At 47.5% G+C, this 23,829-nt stretch overlaps 1 protein-coding gene across 10 annotated transcripts in view; it reads left to right on the top strand.

Moving 5' to 3' along the window:
* Positions 1–23,829, top strand: part of LDB1 (LIM domain binding 1) — a 243,577-nt gene that overhangs the window by 165,151 nt on the left and 54,597 nt on the right. The window contains exon 1 of one of the 10 annotated variants that reach the window (XM_063962366.1): positions 9,490–9,907. The exons of 8 other annotated variants lie outside the window; for them this stretch is intronic. The gene's annotated coding sequence lies outside the window, so the exon portion shown is untranslated. Of the gene's footprint in view, positions 1–9,489; positions 9,908–16,719; positions 16,795–23,829 lie in introns of those variants that run through there. One more of the 10 variants, XM_063962367.1, reaches the window with a different exon arrangement.

Here is a 23,829-nt window from a genome sequence, read left to right on the forward strand (position 1 = left end):
CAAGTCGGTGCCGCTTATAGGTTTTTTTTTCAATGCCTTTCTCCTGCCCAATCCCTGGCCCCGCCCCCCGCTTCCGGCCCTTACACACAGACAGCGGGAGGCACTGACAGCGCTGCCTCAAAAACACGTACAGGACAGCTTTTACACAGGTACGAATTACTAAAATAATACAAAGGCTAAAGCAGATACTTATGACACATAACATGTGTCATAAGTATCTTCTTTGTATTATTTTCATCATTAATGTCAGGGAGGCACTGCCTCCCCTGACTGCACGTCCCTGCCGGGATTGGCCTTCTTCTTGTGTGTCTGTCCGGCTGCCCCGCCCCTCCCCACCCGGCCGGCACATAAATGAACTGACCAAATTGCTGGAGCGGGTGGGAGGGAAACTTCCTTCAGCCATGGTGACTGCAGACGGAGCCGGGAGGAGGCAGCGGATGACGGCTGCCTTACCAGCGGCCCCAGCGACGAGTGACTGCGCAGCGTGACCTCACAGTCAGAGGTCACGCTGCACCGGGGGAGCTGGGAGGAGGGAGCCGGGCAGGTTTGAGCATCCTGAGGACGCTCAACGCAGCCCAGCATTAAAGGGCCACCTGATCCCGCAATCCCCCCCCCGGGATTGGAGCTTCGAATCCCGGGATTGGAATCCCGGCCTATTTTTGTGCCTAAATCCCAGGATCCCGCCGATCCCAGGATTGGCCACCCTAGTTAGGATTAAAATACTTACCAACATCTATCAGCACTCTGACCGTCGTGGTCCTGTGTGCCGGGATATCCATATTAACACTCTGGCCACTACTAGGGTATTTTTAATATCACAGTGATAACAAACATTCCGTATCGCAGTATTTATTAATAATATATCACAGAAGCAACTGCCCCAATGACATCAGAAGTGATAACTTACTGCTTTGCCGGCCCAGTCTATGCCATAAATGCGGCAGCTGAGGGGTAGGCTCACACATGAGGATTGTCAGATTGCTGACCAGCTGTATCGTTGGGTTATGCCGCCGATCCAACCGCCGGAGCTGTCACAAAGGCCTAGGTACTGGGGGGAAGGGCAGGCAGGGGGTGACCAAATCCGGGAGGCATAGCTACGGCCCCTTCCAATTTTTTTTTATTTTAAAGCCCCAGTATGCCACCTCAGCAGCTGACCGGGACCCTCCAACAACCCCGGGCAATTAGGACCCACTCGCTTCCCCTCACCCTTGACACCCCTGTTTGCCAATTATAAATAGATCCCTTGTACTTTGCGATATAGAAGTTCATGATAATTGAATAGATTTTGCCATTGATATGTGACTCAGACTGTACGTGTGACTGAGAATGACAGCTCGCGCAGAGTACTTTATACACAGTACTTGGAAGACTGTGGGGCTGAGTCCCACACAAAAGCGCTCGCAGCAGCATCTATTGGTGGTCACCCGTCTGCGACTTTATGCAAATGCTGCTACAAACTCCTCTCCTCGCGTGCATCCGTGTGGCCGCAAGGGCTGGGACACCCACTTTTAGTGCCCGTGCACGCTATAGTACCGATTGGTGCGTCCTTATACGTCACCATCGAAATTTGCACCAGTGCATGCTAGGTGCAGTGTCTCCGCCTGACCCCGGACTCCCAAGTGGCTGTGCATCTGGGAGTGCAGCCGATTGCACTGACCCCCCCCCCCCCCCCCCATCACCTTTCTGCATCATTTCTGATATCATCTGTCCCAATCGCAGCAGCGTCTCTGTGTGCCCGCTGCCTGTAACGCATGCGCCGGAGTTTTCAGAACATTCCTCGCAATGCGCATATTAATATAATCGCTGACCTACATGTAGATCAGCAGTATGATTACGCACTCAGTATATACAGATCTTGTTCAGTTCCGAGCCGACTGTGTCAGTCAGAGAGTTGGGTTCTTGCAGCCACAAGTTACAGCTGCCCTGGTCAGACGTAGCTCCCACAGCGGCTGTAACGGGGGATTTGTGTCCTGTGATATGCTGGCACAATAAGGAGCTCTGTCGCGGGCAAATACACCCGAATAAACCAGATATGAATAGTGTATGATATAAGCGGTGTATACTATCAGCACTGTATGATATACCTAATATACTGTATAATATGATATAAGCATGTATAATATCAATACTATTAAAGATATGTATACTGTATGTGAGAGAAGAATACTGTATGACAGCGCCGTAACTAGGGTGGTGCGACAAGTGCCACCAGACAGGGCACCGCAAGGCAGGGGGCGCTGTTCTGCAGCACCTGTCAATTTCCTGTTTTAATCAGTCTCACTTGCAAATTCCTCCTCTTTAATCCCCAGCCTCACTTGGCCGCCCCTCATCTCCCCCTCACTAAGCACCTTCGGTCACACACGCCTTTATTTAGGGCACGCATTTCAAAATACTCTCATACTTCAGATACAGGAACAAATAGCTCTACGAGTAAGGTGTCTGACTGCAATTTGCTAGGTCATGGGTTGGAAACCTGGATATTAAAGTATTTTGAAATGTGTGCTTTAAATTAAGGAGGATGTGATTGAAGGTCCCGGGTATGACTGCTAAGAAATGTGTGATTTAAAATAAAGGTTAATGTAACTAAATGACAAAGAGCTCTCAAATTAAGTGCATAAATTATGATATAAGAGGATTGGTGTCCAAATCCATCATCTTGTAAGTATAGGTATTCTAGAGGTATGTGGGGAAAATACCGCCAGTCGGGATCCCAGCTGTCTCAATACTGATGCCGGGATCCCAACACGGGTACTATACCGGCGAGGTAGGTGATTCCCCCTCTGTGGGTGTCCACGACACCCATAAAGCGAGAATAGAACCTGTGGTGGGCAAAGCTCACCACCAAGCCCGCAGCGTGGTAAGTGCGGCGAGGCCGCAAGGGGTTTCATTGCGCTCGCCCCCGCTGCCGGTATTCTAGCGCATGGAATGCAGATGTCGGTATACTGACATTCGGCATCCTGTGAGCCGGCATCCCATACTGATCCCGTTCTAGAGATGTATATACAGGGTATTCACGGTGTGTAAGAGCCAAAGGTGGTGCAGGCCTGCTAACTGACAGCTGTGTCTGTCCAGTCAGCTATAGAGGGAGGCGGGACATCTACATTCCGGCACACTATATGTGAATGACGCACCGCTTCATCCTATAGCTGTTTTGACAGGCTCAGCTGTCAGTCAGGAGCCCTGCACCGCCTCTGACTCTTATACACATACACTCACAGTGTGTCAGGATGCCCACCTAGACTCCTCCCACAAGCTCCGCCCCCAAGTCAGGACTAACCTTTACAACAAAGCTGTATGGGTTCCGAGCATGTGCAAAGTAAGCTGAGCTGCAGCATCTTTCTGCACACGTATGCTCCACCGATTGTTAAAAAACCATAGTTTTGTTACCATCAGTGGTTCATGGCACCATTGCCATCGATGGCAACCATCAATGGACAATGGGCCTAATTCAGACCTGATCGCTCGTTAGGGTTTTTTTTGCACTGCTGCGAGCAGATAGTGGCCGCCCACGGGGGAGTGTATTTTTGCTTTGCAAGTGTGCGATCGCATGTGCAGCCGGGCGGTACAAAAAAGTTTTGTGCAGTTTCTGAGTAGTCCAAGACCTACTCAGCCGCTGCGATCACTTCAGCCTGTACGGGGCCGGAATTGACGTCAGACACCCGTCCTGCAAGCGCGTGGACACGCCTGCGTTTTCTCAAACACTCCCTGAAATAGTCAATTGCCACCCACAAACGCCTTCTCGCTGTCAATCTCCTTGCGAATGCCCGTGGGAACGGATCCATCGCACAAGCCATCGCTGAGTGGCGATCCGCTTTGTATCCGTGCGATGCGCCTGCGCATTGCGGTGCATACGCATGCGCAGTTTGTGTCTGATCGCTCGCTGTACGAAAACGCAGCCTAGCGAACAGGTCTAAAACAGGTCTGAATTACCCCCAGTGATAGGCCAAGGAGTATAAATCTGGCTGCAAGCTGCTGTGTTGCTGCCAATCCTGAGCAACCAGCCCAGTGTGGCGATATACGTGGCTCTCAGATCAGTTGAATGGGGCCTGTATGCACCACACACCTTGCATCCATTATAGATACGTCACTGTCCCACATCAAGCCAGACTGTAACCATCCTAAGTGGGTCTGGCCATAGTAAAGCATGTTGGTAGAAATGGTCAGATGATTACTTCTTGTTTTTGCTGTCTGACAGTTCCCCATGAACACAGACACACAGGGCTGATCCGGAGGTGTACCCCAGCAATTTCTTGCACTGCACTTGCTCTTTATCATATCCTTCAGCAAATACGGAGATTGAGATATGCAGGTGATTGTGGCTATATGGGTGTAGTGGCAGGGATCGGGTGAAACGCACGTAGGCACTCCCCCAGCTGTACATTGGCAGTAATTTCAGCATTGTACAGCGGGGGGCGTGGCCATAATGACGCGAACACGCAGACCCGCTCCCACCCACTGTCTCTTCCGCCACATCACACCCCCTCCCAGCCTCCTATGACAAGCCACGCCCACCCCGCATCGCCCAACGCTGTGCAGACCTATAGTCATACAGTTTCTGTCACAGTTTCCTAGTGATTGATAGAAAGCATTCTCAAAATTATTGGTTTATTGCACGGCGGCGATGCTTTTGTATGTTGAGGGTTGCCATCTGCAACCTAGCTGAGAAGGCAGGCAGCTAACCGCCATCTTTTGGCTCACAGCGGCTGAATCATCATAGCCACACCCCTTGCAGTATAATGCCGGTAAAATCGGCATTACAGAATGGGGGGCGTGACTTAAATGACGTGACACAGCAACCACACCCCTGTACCGCTTCCACTCCGCCCCCGCTCTGCCTGCACCCCGCCCCCTCTGCTCATCATTGCCCTGCCCCGCCCCCGCTCAGCCGACCTGGCTGCTCTCTCCCGGAGAGAGCAGCCAGAAAGTCGGTAAGTATGTTATAGGTAGTAGCAGGGGCGGATTGGAAACTGAAAGGGCCCTGGGCGGGGAGAACATACAAACTCCACACAATGAAGACCGTGGTGGGTGGGAATCGAACCAAGGACATCAGTGCGTGAGACAGTACTGCTAACCATTTCACCATCCATTCTACCATGTTTCCCAGCATGGAGGAATTTACTATACAGCACGGTAGCACGGTGGTTGGTGTATCTGCCGCGCATAGGTTCAGTTATGAGCAGGTGCTATGGTCACCTGCATAAAGCCATACTGATAGATTAATCGTTGTGTGGAAGGAAATTGGGGATTGGGGTGAGTCTATATCCTCTGGGAATGCAACGTAATATATCACGGCACTATAGAAACAAACCAGCTCTTATGCTTCTTTCAGACCGCAAATGCCGGATCCTACCCGGTAAGACAAACGTGTACTTACCGGGTGGGATCCGGCATTTGCGCTCCGCTGCTGGCTTTCCGACCCGGCAATATACCGGGTCGGTTGCCATAGCAGCGGAGGGAGCAGCAGCAACAGGGGCGGGGGTGGAGGCGGCGTCGGGAGATGAGCTCATCTCCTGCGCCGCCTCTCCCTATGCTGTGAATGGGAACCGTGTCGCATCGACGCGGCTCCCATTCACACCGCACCTGACCCGGTAATCAACCCGGGTAAAACCCTTCTTTTTTACCGGGTTGAATTACCGGGTCAGGCGACCCGCTAAAACGACCAAGGACCTTTCACATCGCACACTGACCCGGGTCGACACGGCAATATGCCGTGTCGATACCGGGTTATTTGTGCGACGTGAAAGGGGTATTAGTGTTGGGGATGCAGGGTGCAGTAAGTGATCCCGGGTTGGAAGTGAGCGCGGCAATGGGGGTAATTCAGACCTGATCGCTGGACAACAATTTTTGCAGCCCTGCGAACGGACTGTCGTCGCCTACAGGGGTGTGTATATTTGCTGTGCAAGTGTGCGATCGCATGTGTAGCAGAGCTGTACAAACAGATCTTGTGCAGTCTCTACGCAGCCCAGGACTTACTCTGCCGCTGCGATCACGTCAGCCTGTCCGGGACCGGAATTGACGTCAGACACCCGTCCTGCAAGCGTGTGGAACAAACACTCCCTGAAATAGTCAGTTGCCACCCACAAACGCCTTCTCCCTGTCAATCTCCTTGCGAATGCCCGTGCGAACGGATCCGTCGCACAAGCCATCGCTGAGTGGCGATCCGCTTTGTATCTGTGCGATGCGCCTGCGCATTGCGGTGCATACGCATGCGCAGTTTGTGTCTGATCGCTCGCTGTACGAAAACGCAGCCTAGCGATCAGGTCTGAATTACCCCCAGTGATAGAAATTTGGAGAGTTGTCTGAGCTACTTTATAAATAATTGTTCCCATCGTCGTACTTGATCTAGACTACAAAACCAGGTGCAGGATGGTCTGTAGTGTAATTAACTTAGGTTTTATTAAATCAGGTCCTTGAATAAATAGAATGGAAAGTACTTTATAGTTTATGTATGTATTTCAATCGTTAATGATATCATTAGTATATAAAGTGACTCATGGTTACATTCCTGGGCCTGTCTAATATTTATTAAACTAACTCTGTTATATATCAGTCTGACCTATTATATCGGCAGTGACCATTAGAAGCAAACATCCCTGATAGAGCGGTGATCGCCGTTTTTTTTAGGGTATACAGAATCATACTGTCACGGATTTCGAGCCACGGTCGTGTAACAACATCGTCATACCGAATGTTCCACCATTTAACCTGACAGACTTCTCGGTGCGTTGCCACAGCAACCACACTGATTTGCATCAAATAAGAGAACTGGCATAAAACTCACTAGAGGGAGAAATCAACAAGCGCTGCAGTGAATAAATAATGGGCAAGACTACTCCAGATTTTTATTACACCTATTGCTGTTTTTTTCTTTTTTTTTTCTTTTGATGATGATTTAGATTTATATATGGCCAATCCACATTCTGGGCCTTGTTCAAAAGAGGATGCACTGCCAACGTCGGACGCAGTTGAGCGATTGTCTTCGCTACTGCACATGTAGCGGTCTCACCGTGCATTTCCCATGATTGCGTCTGTACAGAGTCACAGCTGCAAGTTCAGACGCACATGGAGAACTGTATGGAAAATTTAGTGGGTGTTTCTGGGCGGTAACAGGGAATTGGATTAGCACACGCACCTTACGGGGGGAGGTTATGGGAGTGTCGTAGCCGTGTCGGTGAAAGCAGCTGCATACACAGGTGCTCAAGCTCTCACATAGGAGTCCATACTCTGGGGGAGAAACTGCAATCTGCAGCCTGACGCAGCTGAAGGAATGTGACTGATCAAAGCAGAGCAGCTGTAAGTCACTTCCTTATGAAGGCAGGGTGGGTGTGTCGCTTGCCTGTTAGTCTGGGAGGAGTCTAAGGTATAAAAGACTATCTGGGCCATTTATCTATATGTCCGACGCCGGAAAGCTGGCCGGTGACTTGGGAGTAGATCTCTGTTAGCGAGTGACAGGGCCATGAACATTTACTGTGTAATGGTTGCTGGTCTGTGGCCATCCTGATTAAATAAAATGGATTGGAGTATTCCAGAGTCAGGGTGTGCTGCCACTGCACAGCTTCTTTGTCAGGTGTGAGTTTCGTTACTGAGTCCTACGTGCGGCCAGTGTTACGGATTTCCATACTTGCCCATTCTTCCTAAATTTCTGTGAAACTCGCAATTACGGCGAGTTGTCCTGGCTCCTGTAAGGCAGCCCTCCTGCATCCTGCCACACCACCAGTGTAGTAGACGGGGCAGGAGTGTGATGACATGGGGGGTCATTCCGAGAAGATCGCTCGCTAGCTACTTTTTGCATCCGTGCAAACGCATAGTCACCGCCCACGGGGGAGTGTATTTTCGCTTTGCAAGTGTGCGATTGCATGTGCAGCCGAGCGGTACAAAAACATTTTGTGCAAAACAAGACCAGCCCTGTAGTTACTTATCCTGTGCGATGATCCTGGCGACGGAGGTCCCATAATTGACGTCAGATACTCGCCCTGCAAATGCCTGGTCACGTCTGCGTTTTCACTACCACTTCCAGAAAACGGTCAGTTGACACCCATGAATACCCTATTCCTGTCAATCTCCTTGCGATCAGTTGTGCGAATGGAATTGTCGCTAGAAGTATTGCACAGCAACGATACTGTTTGTACCTGTACGACGCGCGTGCGCATTGCGGTGCATACGCATGCGCAGTTTTGGAGTTTTTTAACCTGATTGCTGCGCTGCGAAAAATCGGCATGGTGCGATCAACTCAGAATGACTCCCCATGATTTGCTATGTCGCCCCTGCAACACAATACTGCGAACCGTGGAATAATGTCATGGGGAAGCCTTGATGATGTAATTCATAGGGCTACACCGCCACCCCTACAAGTTGGACCTCCCTTGACTCACGCTTGTAAGTAAAGCAAAAAAGCAAGAAACTGGGCAAAACCATACGGCACTGCAGGTGGGGCAGATGTAACATGTGCAGAGAGAGTTAGATTTGGGTGGGGTGTGTACAAACTGAAATGCAAATAGCAGTGTATAAATAAAGCTGTCTAACATTTGTGGGCTACATGCAAAAGCAGCCAGTATTTACCCTGCACAGAAACAACAAATGTATTTGCTCCCCTTGTATGGCAACGCGGTTTGATCCAGACACAATGGGGGTAATTCAAACTCGATTGCAGCGGGCGATCGGGTCTGAACTGCGCATGCACCGCAATGCGCAGGCGCTTCGGTCCGCAGCGACTGGGGGCGCCAGACAGCGACGGAATGGTGCGAACAAAGCGATCGCAAGGTGACTGACAGGAAGAGGCCGTTTGTGGGCGGCAACTGACCGTGTTAGAGGAGTGTCCAGGAAAACGCAGGAGGATCCAGGCATTTGGAAGGAGGGTTTCTGACGTCACCTCCGGCCCCGGGGGGGGGGGTGTGTGTGTCACCAAACATACCACTTTGTGGCTAGCAAAATCCGTATTGTGTTCACTTTTATTAGTAAATTTTGGATTATTAATATTATGCATTATTATTATTTATACTACTTCTACTGCTACTACTACTAACAATAATAATAATAATAATAATAATAATAATAATAATAATAAAAAACAAGCCCAGTTAATAACAAGTTATATAAATACAGTGGTGCTTTTGTGGGTTACACAATATAGAAAGTTTTCTTATGTTTAGCAGCTTGTTCTATATACTGTACTTTGACATTTGGAAAAAGCACAAAAGGGATAAAAACTATCATCACAGCTAAAAACAAAACCCAAGCCATCACACTGTCTATATAAAGAAGAATAAAAGAATAATAGGCAGAGCATGTGTCAGTGAATGTGTGGCTGGTTAGCAGTGGGAAGGTGGCTGTCAGTGCTGCTAGCTGGGAGATATACAGTATATTACACAGTGACAGCACAGAGGCCCCCTGTGCACACAATGAGGGAGAGCAGCAGCACAGGAGATACCCCTCTCTCTTGTCTTTTGTTGTCCTCAGCCTATGACTGCTCCTCCAGCCCCCTCCCAGCCTCCTCCTCCTCCCCCCTCCCCCTGTATTCAGGAGAGTGAGAGAGAGGAGCAGCCCTAGAGAGCCTGGAGGAGGAGGAGGAGGAGGGGGAAGGGTGCAGGGACAGGACACCTCCTGGGCCTCTTTGTGGGAGACACAGAAAAGGGGGTGGTGGTGAGAGTGAGTGGGAGACAGAGAGGGAGCAGCACACTGCCAGCCCAGGGGCCACAGCAGCACACAGCATCCAGGAGCCAGCCTGCAGCCATTGTCAGGGGGTGGGTGGAGAGGGGAGGACACTGGAAACAAAGAGGGAAGAGGCCAAGAAGCAGCCAGCACTCAGTCCCCCAGCCCCAGCCTGGCCGGCCCGGGCCCTAGCACACAGGCATGTTGTAGCCGCTGCAGCCTGCTAGCTTCCCCCGGTGCATCTGTTTCCTTTCTGCAGGTGAGTGTGTGTGTGTGCCGGGCGGGGGGAACTTCCAGCTATTGCTGGCAACATTGTAGCAGGCCCTGGATGTGGTGTCTTCCAGGCCTCTCTCACAATGAAGTAGGTGTTTCTTCCCACTTAAAGCGACAGTGCCTGCTGGAAGCTGAGTGCAGGAGAGGAGCTGGATTATTGGGGGAGTCTTGTTGTCTGTGGCTGATCTGTAGTATGTAGTAGCAATTCCCTTTATACCTGATTGCAACAACCTTTATGTATGTGTGTGTATATATATATATATATATATATATATATATATATATATATATATATATATATATATATATATATATTCTCATTCTCCCTCTCTATTATTATTATTATTATTATTATTATTATTATTACATGTTCTCAGTCCAGGTGACCCCAGGCCTTCTTCTGCTCTTGCTCACTGAAGACTCCATCCCCCATACTATAGTATAAATCAGGCCACAGCTATCTTATCCCATAGTTGGAGAGTTGACCTCAGATGCGACTTGTGATGCTGGTCACCTACACTACTGGTCATTGCTGATGTGTGACCTGGCCATATGTCAGCCTGCCACCCATGTGCACATTATCTCCTAGCCTTGTGCTGGGCAGGAATGAGAATATGAGACAGTCCAGAGGAAGCTGCTGATGGACCCCCCCCCCCCCCTTCCTTCTGCTTTTTAAACCCATCCCCCCCCCCCCCCCCCCCCCCCCCTTTTAGTTGCTTTTACAGCTTTGATAATCTCTGCTTGCTATAACAAATGATCACTTCAAAGGAAATCACCAGTTGTATCCTCCTCCAGAGAATGTGTGGTTGTGCTGAGGAATTGTTCTAGTGTACAGTAGCAAATGTATCCGCTTTGGTAATGGTTGAGAGAGGTCTTTGTATTTATTCAGTATTACGTCCCAATGTAAGCACTGTATTACTTAATTGGTGCATTTTATTGGAAACAGGAGCTGGTTCTCCGCTGTGTTACTGTAACGTATTAGACATGGGCAGAAACATGGATTACGGTTTCTAGGTATCTGTTTATTTGTATTTGTTTCTGCTAATCCTAGTTTCAGGGAAAAAACAATATTAGTTATTTATGCAAACAAAAAGGACACTATACACGTACAACATAACACAAATGCACGGTTGTCAAGTTTACAATGACGTCTTTTAAAGTTACGACAAAATAAGAAATCTGATAGTTCTGTGATAGCCGATGCTGGATAGCAGGTTTGCCCTTATTTATCAACGAGTGATAAATTTCACTATGAGTGATTAAATTGCACCAGCCAATCTGCTCCTAACTGTCCTTTTGCAAATACAGTCTAAGATGACAGTTAGGAGCTGATTGGCTGGTACAATTTATCACTCACAGTGAAACTTATCACTCGTTGATAAATAAGGACATTTGTTCTCTGATTGGCATTAACTATCATTTTAATTTCATCAACTTAGTACCCTGCGTTGCACTTCCCTCTGTGGCTGCTTCAAATTGTTGCAGAATATTTAAAATCACCATTGCGCTGATATAGTATTGGGATCCAGTGGTGCCTCACTGGCATTACTAGGGGAACTGAAATGCCTAATCGGTTTTCTTGAAACTGGTCTTATAGGTAAATTGCAGCTTTTTTACATTTTTGTCATGAAAATCTCTTTTCACACCACGTTAATATTAGGGGCTGCTGCCATTTTATTCATAAATGTTGAGCTGCTGACACCCATTGCTGACGGGATATAAACAAACCACGGATTTCCTGTTGGCTAGGATGCGGAATGAAGCGTTGGTGCGGCGGGCTAGTCACCGGTTTATGTTGTAGTGTAGAGGCTCTGACTGGGGAGACGGTTTATTGCAAATGGAAGGTGTCAGTTTGTCATTGTGTGGTTTATATCCCGCCAGTTTCGGTTATTAGATTGCCTTACATCAATGATGTGGGGGGGAAGGGGTCTTCAGTAGAAAAAAAAAAAAAAGTTTTTGGTGTTTTTCCTCCCGAAATTTGCTGTTGAGTTAAAGGGAGGAATTCAAATGTTTGAAAAGTCGGTTGGGTGTCTGGTGTTACCTGTCTATTACATAGGAAAAAAACAGACTTCCAACTGACTTTTCAAACATTTGAATCTCCCCCAAAGAGTCATTGCATTGGAGGCCCCCATTCCACAGGGGTTGGAACCGCTCTGTCAGGTGCATCTTTCGTATGTTGCTCAGGTATGGGTCGTTGGGTCGACACAACTTAGGTCGACAGTCATTAGGTCGACCACTGAAGGGTGACACGGGCTTTAGGTCAATATGCACTAGGTCGACAGGTGAAAAAGTCGACAATAGGTTTTGGACCTATTTTGGTGTTGTTTTCTCCGTATAGTGACGGGGTACCCCAATTAGTGCACTGTGTCCCCTCGCATGGCTCGCGAACTACGGGCAAGGTGCCTCACTCCACTACCGCTGTGCTCGGCACAGGTTACCGTTCCCAGTTGTAGTCCACGTGGATCGTAAAGTATGGTAAAGTCCAAAAATAAAATGTAAAAAACTCATGTCGACCTGTTGACCTAGTACGTCGACCTAATGTGCATGTTGACCTAATGCCCATGCCGACCTTCAGTGGTCGACCTAATGACTGTCGAGATAAATTGTGTCGACCTAATGACCGTTTCCCTGTTGCTCCGTCTGGGAACCTTGTGACACCATTCTCTTGCACACAGTCTCTCACATTAAGTGGTCAATTGAATTTGCTGTCAGAGGGGTGAATTTGGTGTTGTAGTGGCATGTAGACGCCGGCTGTGGCACCTCAACTGTCCACCCTCACAGGTCACTCTTGTCCCGGACGCCTGGATTTTTGTGCCATTCAAAAATCCACCAGTCCTGAGGTACTGTAGCAGCATCTTACGTGCGCCAAAAGGGTACCCGCAGCTATTTGAATTGACGTATTATACATTGGTATGGCATGCCACTGATATATCCATTAAAGAAAACACACAGCGGTACCCAGCAGTTCACAATATGGGCCCATGGTAGTACCCACCGTTCACATTATGTGTACCCACTTGCCACTCAGACAAACCCACTTCTATTCGCCAGGATGTGTGTGGTGGGATTGCGGACTCTGCTGACAGATTTTTGACCTTATGCACTGACCCTTCTACCTGCTGATGTTTATGTTTGGGTGACGGCGGATAAGCTGCAAGCTCCCAATACGTTCCATGTTGGGGATCACTCGCCAAATTGCTGGTGATCCGGACCCCGATGCCCATCTGGCATGGACCTTTTGCATCACACTTTGAAAATCACAAGCTCATGGAAAAGCACTATCTTGATTTTTTTTGGGAGGGATTGCCCTCTAATGACTTTATTGGGTATACTCTCGTGTAGGGTATCTAATACAGTGCACACTTTGAACCCATGGATTCTGTGCCCAGTCTGGACAAGTTGGATGAGATCCACACACCTTTCTTTCCACTAGGATTGGTGATATGGTTGGAAGATTCCTGCACACACAGGCTGAGCGTGGTCAGCTTCTGGTTTCACAATCCCTAAAATGATCTGTTTGCTTTAGATGGGGTCACTTTTGGGCATTGTGTTCCTCTTTGGGCCACACTTTGACCAGCTCAATTGTTTTGTATCTGTTGCAGGGTGGAATCTAAATAATAGTGCTTAGGGAATTATATGACCTTTTATTATATTATTCTAGAACACACCAGAGTGGGGTTACAAACATTCAAGAAATTTCTTCCAGTTAAATATGGGAAGACCCTGGTGGGTGTTTTTGGGTGAGAGGTTTAATTGCAGTCATAACACCTTGTAATTGGGTTATTTAGGACTGTGAAGTAGGGATTTTGGAAGAGGCCAAACTTCAAGATAGTTCTACCCATCCAGTAATGAGGGAACATCCAGGAGAGACTATAAACCCTTATAGTATTCATGAAAGGCTTTCTGTAAGTAAGCAATCCTAGAGCTAGGTCTCCGCATCATCTTGTTTGATTTTACTTTTAGAACAAGCCATTTGGAAATTCTCCATGAAAACTAACATTTCCAGTAAAGTTCTCCTGGATGGTAGAAGACTTCTTAAAGACGGTGCTTCTTACAGATAGTGGCAGGGATCCTGGGCATCTGAACCCTTACTCTAACTGATACTGTCTAGTGGTCATCTGTAAAGAGGGACCTCCTTGTGAAAGACATTGAGCAGCTCCTTCCAAGGTCTACATTTGTCTATGCTAAGTGCAAAGTATTCCATCAATCTCGTCCACTTTGACTATATGGTACTATGGGATTAAGTATCAAGAGGTGATAAGAGTTCAGAAGTTGCCCATAGCAACCAATTGACTAATGCCTACCATTTTATGGAATTTACTTGCTACAGGCAGCTTGTCCACTTCTTCACTCTTTAAAAGGCTTGGTACATCTTCCCACTATATATGTTTTGTTGTGTAGAGCAGACGTGAGCTGCAAAGGCTGGCATGGTGGCATTTGCTGTTATCCAACCTCTCTTCTGGAGCTTGTGTGTGACACACTATCTGGAACACAAGGTGTTAACACCAGGGTTCCATATAAAGCCAAGAATAGAACGGATAGGACAGGCACACCTCCTACACCCTGCTGTCATGTGTGCATGACAGAAAATCTTGCCCAGCGTGCCCTTCCAGGCTCTGGCTGGCACACCGCACCATAGCAGCTGGACGTCTTATCTACGCAGCCTTACCATTGCTGTTCAGCGGAGTAAGTGTGCCTGCTGGTTAGTCATGAACATGTGCTTCAGCCATCTAAAAACAATATGTTCTCTGGCATTTTCATGGTCTGTTTTACTAGAGTCCATGAGCTTTGTGTTGAGACTTGTTTCTGTAGAGTGGCACCATTTTGTTGTATTGAGACTTCTATTGGCTGTTTGAGGTCATGTGGCCAGTAACAATGATGGGCAGATCATGGAGTTCCAGATGTGAGGCCACCTGGCGTATACTACCTGCCATGTGCCGCCCCTCTAAATCACATGGGGGTCCCAGCTTATTGCATGCAATTTAGGGGTGCAGTATAAGGCGAGGGCAGTGCTTTGCCTCTGGCAGCAGAATTGGGAAGATGGGATGGGAGGTGGACAAGGAAAAATCTGATATCCAAAATACTTTTGGTCCCAAGCATTTTGGATACGGGATACTCCATTTGTATTAGCAATGGGCGTCACAATCGGCGTTTGGACCAGTAATATCCCTGCATACACATAATAGCAGATATTTATCTGTATTATAAATTGTATGGTGCTTTTATGATTTTTTTTCTTGCACCTTCATTTCTACCAGGGGTGGAACCCTGTCAGCTATTACATAAACTGTTTGTACGGTATATGCTATAAACCGCACGGTCATACTTATTTCTTCTTATACTTGTATTTAGATTTGTATTCTATGCATCCGTGTGGTACTCATAGTAATATTGTGACACCTCAAGGCTGGGCCTGTTAATTGGGTGTATAACGAAGACTGATAATCGGAAACGGTGGCTCTTGTCCCTTTGTATAATAGGCAAGAGGCCGTGTTCCAGGATGTTTACACACGGTGAGATTTTTTTCTTACGATTTTGACTATATAGTCAAAATTGTAAGAAAAGTTAGTGCAGTTCGCAAGGTGAAAGTCACCTTGCGATGCCGATGCGCAGTCCTGCGCGGTCGGCATCGCAAGAATAGATACACTGTGCAGGCAAGTCAATTTTGACTATCTCTATAGAAGAGATAATCAAAATTGACACTTAGTCAAAATCGCACATAGTCAGTATCGCAAGCACACAATGAGTGGGGGTCATTCCGAGTTATTCGCTAGCTGCTTTCGGTCGCAGCGCGGCGATTAGGTGAAAAAGTGGCATTTCTGCGCATGCGTATGGGGTGCAGTGCGCACGCGCGACATACTTTCACACAAAACTATGCAGTTTCACACAAGGTCGAGCGACGCTTTTCAATCGCACTGCTGGCCGCAGAGTGATTGACAGGAAGTGGGTGGTAACTGGCCGTTTTCGGGGAGTGTGTGTAAAAACGCAGGCGTGCCCGATAAAAACGCAGGAGTGGCTGGCCAAACGCAGGGCGTGTTTGTCACGTCAAAACAGAAACTAAATTGTCTGAAGTCATCGCAAGGTAGGAGTAAGTCTGCAGCTACTCTGAAACTGCTTGAAAATATTTTGCCGCCGTTCTGCGATCCTTTTGTTTGCACTTCTGCTAAGCTAAGATACACTCCCAGAGGGCGGCGGCTTAGCGTTTGCACTGCTGCTAAAAACAGCTAGCGAGCGATCAACTCGGAATGACCCCCCCCCATGTGCCGACCTAGCCCCTGTCGCATAGTGAGAATCGGGCATAGCCCAAATCTCACCGTGTGTGTGTGTGTGTGTGTGTGTGTGTGTGTGTGTGTGTGTGGGCCATTACAGTACAGATCTCCTTAGGTCTTATACAGATGTGTGTGTCTCTATTCACGGAACCCTGAGACAGAACAGACCTCTGATGCAGCGAGCATAGTAATCGCCCCATCTTCGTGCAAATACACACCTGCAATCCATATGGGCCATTCTGGAGGACGGTACGTGGTCCATATTGGTACATATACTATTTATTTCTGCAGAATCCACACGGCACAATGCTCACTACATAGGCTCGGAAGTTTAAGTGTGCATTAAAATAGTAACACTTGCACCCCAGCTAAATACCTGCATATAACATCGGCTTTTACATATATAGTGCGTGCTGCAACGCACTGTGTATTTCACCCGCTGATATAGTTTATCAGTACCATGCAGGCGTCCTCTGAATCCTTCTCCAATCACTCTGCAGCTAGTGCGCTCTGTCCGGGAATATCCAGCATTTGGTATAAGGGGGAGACTACACCCTGTGTCCTGGTCACTCTCCTCTGGAAGGGAACCGGCAATTTATTACAGGTTTGTTAAATGTATTAAATTGTTTTTTTTTCTTTGAAATAATATAGAGATACGGTAATGATTGAAATGCATTGTTTGGGAGTGCACACCCTGTGAAACCAAACATGCAGAAGGTGCGTGCGTACCTATCTGGATATAGGGGCAGACGTACTAATCTGTGGAAAGAGAAACAGCCAACCCATCAGCTCCTAACTGTCATTACATCCTGTAACGTGGCAGGAGTTAATTGGAAGGCCACTTCCACTCTCCAAGGCTTGATACACTCCCCCCTCCCCCCCCAGTCTCATACACACAAGGTAGGAGCAACTGCAAGGCCTTGCATTTAACTTTTCATCGGCCCCTAATTCTCGTAGTTATTTAAATTCATTACTTTGGGAAAAGTTTCCATACTTTGAAAGAAACTAGAACATTGAAAACAAAGTATTAGGAAAACTGAACTGTTTGCCTGCAGAATACTGTAATGGTTACATGTCTCCCTACACAGGATTCCGCCCTAAGCAGTTGTTGGATGGTGGATTTGCCGGAACAGTGGGGGTCCTGGCATTTGTTACTCCAGTGGAGGGGGATGTTGTACATTGCATTCGCGTTTACGTTTTAGCTGGAAATTGCTTTTGACACTCAAAGGTCCGTAAGGTGCATGTGCATAATTTATGTAGTGTGTGTAAATACAGGATCCGGGCTTCCGGTAGAGAGTGTCTACATGTTACATCAATGTTTTTGTGTTTTCTTTCCTCTAGTGAATGTTTAAACAGCATTTAAAACCGTTTTGAGTCTATAAAAAAACATACAGACTTTATTAAATGCTCCAGCTGGGAAGGAACCTACTACTGTCTTAGTACCACCCTTCAGAGTTAGTACATTTGTGGAAACGGTGCAAACAGGAAGAGCTGGGGTTTCCTATAGCAACCAATCCGATAAGACACTTACTTTCATTTTGTAAACTGCTTTAAATAAAAAAATAGTAGCCATTTAGTAGTTAGGGGTAAAACCAGTGGTGCCGAGAGAGGGGGGGAGAGGGTACAAAATTACCTGGGCCCAGGTCTGATAGAGGGCCCAGGTCCACGCCTCCTTTCATTAGGCCAATCCCCCTGAAAGGTACCTGCGCCCAAACAGGCTCTCTACTGCCCTGGCTGGGTGGCATACCCTGTTCCTGTGAGTGGGTTCTTCTGATGTACTAGATACGCCCCCAAAGAGGAGTGGCCATGCCCTCAGCATGCTGTGGTCACACCCCTCCAGTCAGGGGCAGGGGGGCACAGGAAGTTGTTGTACAGGGGCCCAGGATTTCTCTTGGCAGCCCTGGGTAAAACCACCTCTTGGACAATTGTTTTGTGAAGGCCTCCTATAAAGTGTGGTCCTGTAACTACCTCTCTCAGCTCTTGGCTTCAATAGCTTATAAGTAATTTTATTTTGTGTACATGTGGCAATATTAAACAGTTTCTTCGACTAACCAAGCTGTGCCAGCGCCTAGTGATAGATCTTACCGAGCTTCTGGCCTAAATGGTTCTCCCTTTCCTTTCCCCTTCCGCTGTTGCCGCCATTTAAAGCTGGTAAGCGTAATTGATTTGCCAGTTCTGTGTTACGGTGAGGAGGGGAACCCTAAGAGTTAAATATTTTGTTTGTTTGCCGTCCTTTAGCTTTTTTGTAACTTTGTGCTGGAACCCGAACCAAATGCATGATTTATATAACAATTGCACTAATAATAAATTTATTTATGTAGCGCTTTTCTCCAATAGTACTCAAGAACTTTTACCTGTACATAATTCAGTGACCGTAGATCAGCCAGCGTGCCTTTATAATTACTCTAAATCAGTGTTTCCCAACGTCACTCCTTAAGGCATACTAAGGGTGAGATTCAATAATTTTTTTCTCGCCAGCAGCCACTAGATGGCACCCAATGGAGTTATTCAATTGTAGCTCCATTCGGCTGCAGTGGCTGCCGGCATCTGCATTCCAGCTCACACCTCCTGGGGGGTGGTGAGCTGAAATGTGCGAACAGTGACCCGTTTGGCCGCCCAAATGGCACTTTTTGCGATCGCGCCCAGCACCTCTATGGGCACGATTAGGGCGATTTTTAAAAGATCAATTGAATATCGCCCTGCAATCTCCCGTCACTTTAGACGAGAGATCGGGCGCGATATAACAATTGAATATCGCCCTAACAGTCCAGTTTTTAAGTATAGCCACACTTGAGTACAGGTGGCTTAATTAGTACCTCAGTTATTTTGATTTACCCACCTGTGCTCAAGCATGGATATCACTAAAACCTGGACTGAGTGATAATGGGCCTTTACGACCTCGGTTGGAAACACTGCTTAATGCAAACTGAGGCTGAAACCTACTATAAAGAATAGTTCAAATGAATGTGCCGTGGCGGAACACCGGAGCTTGTCTTCCACCTGTCGCCCAGCCATGGTGGAAGCGGCCATTTTGTGCACTGAGCCTAGCAAGCCACTAGGAGTGGCTAATATTCATGGCACCCAGGCCGGTGCTTTCCAGGCTGTGTTCTCCTAAACATGACCTCTGCTGGGAAATCTCTGCCTCCAGTATGTGATAGTGGCCAGGCAGTAATAGTTTAGCCGTGGATGCTACTAGTTTACCAAAACAGAAGGGCAGTCTCTTAAAGGCGATAACCACGATTATGCTTTTATTATGTGGTTGTACTAGTGGATTTGGGTTGTGTTTTAGTCCCATGCTGCGGGTCACTGACTGTCAGTCATTCCTTTAGAATATAAGCTTTGACGAGCAGGGCCCTCTTCCCTCATGTGCCTTTACGTCTCTTAGGGGCCCTACACACTTGCCGATGCATTCAGTTTTGGCGATGATCGATCTGAATGAGGATCGATAATCGTCCAAATTGACTTGCATTGCGAAGCGACGGCGAACCAACGATGAACGACTGCGGGGCCGTGCATCGTTCATCGTTGGTGCATACACACTGAGCGATATGAATGATTTCTCGTTCATTACTGAACGAGATTGTTCATATCGCCCGCACACATCGGCAAGGGTGTAGGTTAAGTTATACGCCCTATCTTCTTTTACAATACTCCCTTTGATGGCAACAAATCCTTCGGTTTTCTGTCACCCTGATACTTATTTCAGCGCTGTTTACTGACGCAGCTATGTTTATATACCCTGTACTTGTCCTGTATTGTATTGAATTGTAAGTCACTGTCTTTATGTTTTGCTTATTTGTTTACTCTGTAATTGGGCGCTGTGGATCCCATGTGGCGCCTTATAAATAAAGGATAATAATAATCCCTGTCGCAGTCTGTACGTCGCAGCATGTGTGAGCCACACTGTCCTCCCTGCAGTAGTAACGAGACCAGTTTCACCCATTTGTATTTATGATCAGATGGCTTTTAAAGTGATTTTTCAGTGCTCATCTTGTTGGCGTTCCCCTACTTTTGATCAGAAGAACACACATTTGATAGGGTTTCTTGGAACACGGGAGACATGTCAGGTCATTATCCAGGCTAAAACTGTTCTAGGCAGTGACCGCCCATTTGGAGGGTGAATTATGGCAAAAGTGGGAGAAAAACAAGGGGACAGTCATGGGAAACTAGGGCACATTGAAAGCCCCTATAATTACCCCCTGCGGGACGTGTCCTGGTAAAATGCAGGAATCGTTCTCCGTGTTTGGCGTTCATGTCTCATTGATCTGTACCTGCCGGTATTTATGTGGGAGCTGAACTGGAAATAAAGTAACCTCACAACTGCCGTCACCTGCGGCCTCTGATCTCACGCTGGGAATGGGTTTGCTGCGTCGACCCTATTTAGGTCGACACTCATTAGGTCGGCCACTATTGGTGACAGGCACTAGGTCGACACCTTGAAAAGGCCGACATGATCGGCAGGTCAACATGGAAAATGTCGACATGAATTCGTTTTTTTTGGGTGTAGTTAGTGACCGGGAGCCCTAATTAGTGCACCGTGTCCCCTCGCTTGTTTCGGGCAAAGTTACTGTTCCCAATAGTAGTCCAGGTGGATTGTAAAGTATGAAAAAGTTAGGAAAATTAAAAAAATTGTGAAAAACTCATGCTGACCTTTGCCATGGCAAGCTAATGGTCATGTCGGCATTTTCCAGGTGTCGACCTTATGCATGTGGACCAATAGTGGTCTACCTTTTGACTGTCGACCTAAGGACCGTATCCCCTTACGCTGTAGCGTCACCTGTTACGTGCAGGAGACAGGATAGTTAAAGATCTGTATAGTAACTTCCCTGTGAAGAGCAATAGGTAGTGATGTCGCAGTCACGCCTGACTTCTGGGTAATCTCTGAGAGCAGCACTTAATCCCTGGTTCTGTGAGCTGTGTGCAGCCGGTGATCCTGCATCTGCCCTGCCGTCCCATTGCATAATAATTAGGTCATATAAGCTGGAGGCTTGTAACGCGTTGTATAATTCCGACCCCTTCTGTATTATTTTCCTTTTACCTGTAGTATTTTCTCCTGTATACTAGTACCATGTGTCGGGTCTGTTTCGTCTCTACAGTTTATTGTGTCGTATAAAATATATCCTGTCTTTTACACCCCTGATTGCATACCTAGGAGTCAATGAGCCGTTTGGCCTAGGTAGGTAGTGCGTGACACCAGCATAACACATTTCGGTCGGCATCTGTTAGAACACACGGGGGTAAATTTACTAAGATGGGAGTTCTATTTAGGATGGGATGTTGCCCATAGCAACCAATCAGATTCCAGGTATTATCTTGTAGAAGCTGCTAGATAAATGAGAAGTAGACGCTGATTGGTTACTATGGGCAACATCCCATCTTAAATAGAACTCCCATCTTAGTAAATTTACACCACAGATTTACTTGGCGTATACTGTATTAGAATCCAGCTGTACATTCCAATGAACTTGTGCCTCCGTCTTTGAGGCACTTGTGTGATATATTTGGGTGCACCTTTTCTCTATCGTCCTAGTGGATGCTGGGGTTCCTGAAAGGACCATGGGGGGATAGCGGCTCCGCAGGAGACAGGGCACAAAAGTAAAGCTTTCCGATCAGGTGGTGTGCACTGGCTCCTCCCCCTATGACCCTCCTCCAAGCCAGTTAGATTTTTGTGCCCGGCCGAGAAGGGTGCAATCTAGGTGGCTCTCCTAAAGAGCTGCTTAGAAAAGTTTAGCTTAGGTTTTTTATTTTACAGTGAGTCCTGCTGGCAACAGGATCACTGCAGCGAGGGACTTAGGGGAGAAGAAGTGAACTCACCTGCGTGCAGGATGGATTGGCTTCTTGGCTACTGGACATCAGCTCCAGAGGGACGATCACAGGTACAGCCTGGATGGTCACCGGAGCCTTGCCGCCGGCCCCCTTGCAGATGCTGAAATAAGAAGAGGTCCAGAATCGGCGGCAGAAGACTCCTCAGTCTTCTAAAGGTAGCGCACAGCACTGCAGCTGTGTGCCATTTTCCTCTCAGCACACTTCACACGGCAGTCACTGAGGGTGCAGGGCGCTGGGAGGGGGGCGCCCTGGGAGGCAAATGAAAACCTATTTTGGCTAAAAATACCTCACATATAGCCTCCGGAGGCTATATGGAGATATTTAACCCCTGCCAGAATCCGTTAAGAGCGGGAGACGAGGCCGCCGAAAAAGGGGCGGGGCCTATCTCCTCAGCACACAGCGCCATTTTCCCTCACAGAAAGGATGGAGGGAAGGCTCCCAGGCTCTCCCCTGCACTGCACTACAGAAACAGGGTTAAAACAGAGAGGGGGGGCACTAATTTGGCGTTAGAAATATATAAAAAAGATGCTATAAGGGAAAACACTTATATAAGGTTGTCCCTATATAATTATAGCGTTTTTGGTGTGTGCTGGCAAACTCTCCCTCTGTCTCTCCAAAGGGCTAGTGGGTCCTGTCCTCTATCAGAGCATTCCCTGTGTGTGTGCTGTGTGTCGGTACGTGTGTGTCGACATGTAGGATGACGATGTTGGTGAGGAGGCGGAGCAATTGCCTGTAATGGTGATGTCACTCTCTAGGGAGTCGACACCGGAATGGATGGCTTATTTAGGGAATTACGTGATAATGTCAACACGCTGCAAGGTCGGTTGACGACATGAGACGGCCGACAAACAATTAGTACCGGTCCAGACGTCTCAAAAACACCGTCAGGGGTTTTAAAACGCCCGTTTACTTTAGTCGGTCGACACAGACACAGACAGGGACACTGAATCCAGTGTCGACGGTGAATAAACAAACGTATTCCTTATTAGGGCCACACGTTAAAGGCAATGAAGGAGGTGTTACATATTTCTGATACTACAAGTACCACAAAAGAGGGTATTATGTGGGATGTGAAAAAACTACCATAGTTTTTCCTGAATCAGATAAATTAAATAAAGTGTGTGATGATGCGTGGGTTCCCCCCGATAGAAAATTATGGGCGGTATACCCTTTCCCGCCAGAAGTTAGGGCGCGTTGGGAAACACCCCTTAGGGTGGATAAGGCGCTCACACGCTTATCAAAACAAGTGGCGGTACCGTCTATAGATAGGGCCGTCCTCAAGGACCAGCTGACAGGAGGCTGGAAAATATCATAAAAAGTATATACACACATACTGGTGTTATACTGCGACCAGCGATCGCCTCAGCCTGGATGTGCAGAGCTGGGGTGGCTTGGTCGGATTCCCTGACTAAAAATATTGATACCCTTGACAGGGACAGTATTTTATTGACTATAGAGCATTTAAAGGATGCATTTCTATATATGCGAGATGCACAGAGGGATATTTGCACTCTGGCATCAAGAGTAAATGCGATGTCCATAACTGCCAGAAGATGTTATGGACACGACAGGGGTCAGGTGATGCAGATTCCAAACGGCACAAAGGTGTATTGCCGTATAAAGGAAGAGGAGTTATTTGGGGTCGGTCCATCGGACCTGGTGGCCACGGCAACTGCTGGAAAATCCACCGTTTTTACCCTAAGTCACATCTCTGCAGAAAAAGACACCGTCTTTTCAGCCTCAGTCCTTTCGTCCCTATAAGATCATATCTGCCCAGGGATAGAGGAAAGGGAAGAAGACTGCAGCAGGCAGC

Source organism: Pseudophryne corroboree, chromosome 3, assembly GCF_028390025.1.
Source record: "Pseudophryne corroboree isolate aPseCor3 chromosome 3, aPseCor3.hap2, whole genome shotgun sequence".
Lineage (NCBI taxonomy): Eukaryota > Metazoa > Chordata > Amphibia > Anura > Myobatrachidae > Pseudophryne > Pseudophryne corroboree.